This window comes from Lucilia cuprina, chromosome 2 (genome assembly GCF_022045245.1).
Source record: "Lucilia cuprina isolate Lc7/37 chromosome 2, ASM2204524v1, whole genome shotgun sequence".
NCBI lineage: Eukaryota > Metazoa > Arthropoda > Insecta > Diptera > Calliphoridae > Lucilia > Lucilia cuprina.
Genome location: NC_060950.1, coordinates 68051115 through 68052483, shown reverse-complemented (window position 1 = coordinate 68052483; position 1369 = coordinate 68051115).

Sequence of the window (1369 nt, the reverse complement as noted above, 5' to 3'; positions counted from 1 at the left end):
AACTGAACTAGAACTGAACTAGAACTGAACTAGAACTGAACTAGAACTGAACTAGAACTGAATTAGAACTGAACTAGAACTGAACTAGAACTGAACTAAAACTGAACTGAACTAGAAATAAACTCGAAATGAACTTTAATTTGCTGAATTCTTTGATGATAAATTACATATCCACATTATTCGTGGTAAATAAAAATGCTTTGTCATAATTGCTATACCACGATATTTGAAATTCTTTTACCTTTAATTATTTAAAAATTAAGCTTTTTCTAAAACCCTGTAATATATCACTGTATTTTCTACTCAAAGTCAATGAAAATGAATACGTAAACAAAACAAACAATAACAAAAATAAAAATACAATTCTATTACCAGTACATAGCAAAGTATGTATAAATGTAATTGTAAGTATTCAAGTTTGCATACAATAACACACACTCACACATACCAAAACATTCATAAAATTATACTTGTGCTTGTCTATATGGTGAACCTCATCTGTTTTGTCAAACATTGAGGATATAAAAAGGATCAAATACTCATTTTGGTTGTATACCACCTACAAGCATTACAACAACTACACCATCAACAACAACATTATAATAACAAAAATATAAAAGAATATACAACAACGGCAACAGCCAAAGCAACAATGCCATCAACATGGTTTTGTCATTTTGATCCTAAGCCAAGTTACTAACACAGATATACACGCACATTTAGTTTATATAGAAACAAATGAGTATAGAAAATAAGGCAGCCAGCAAGCATCTCCGGCGGAAGTAAAATTACAATACGTAAGCTCTCTTTTTTTGTTGTTGATGCCACACTACATGTTACAACCCATACTCCAACTACTACTATTCCGCGTATGAAAGATAATTTAGTAGTAAAGTACTGAACTGAGTACTACAAATGGGAAATGTTACCAAGGAAATTACGAAATTCTACTTTTGGAAAACTAGAAGAGAACTAGAAGAGAACTAGAACAGAACTAGAACAGAACTAGAACAGAATTAGAACAGAACTAGAACAGAACTAGAACAGAACTAGAACAGAACTAGAACAGAACTAGAACAGAACTAGAACAGAACTAGAACAGAACTAGAACAGAACTAGAACAGAACTAGAACAGAACTAGAACAGAACTAGAACAGAACTAGAACAGAACTAGAACAGAACTAGAACAGAACTAGAACAGAACTTGAACAGAACTAGAACTGAACTAGAACAGAACTAGAACAGAACTAGAACAGAACTTGAACAGAACTAGAACTGAACTAGAACAGAACTAGAACAGAACTAGAACAGAACTAGAACAGAACTAAAACAGAACTAGAACAGAACTAGAACAGAACTAGAACAGAAC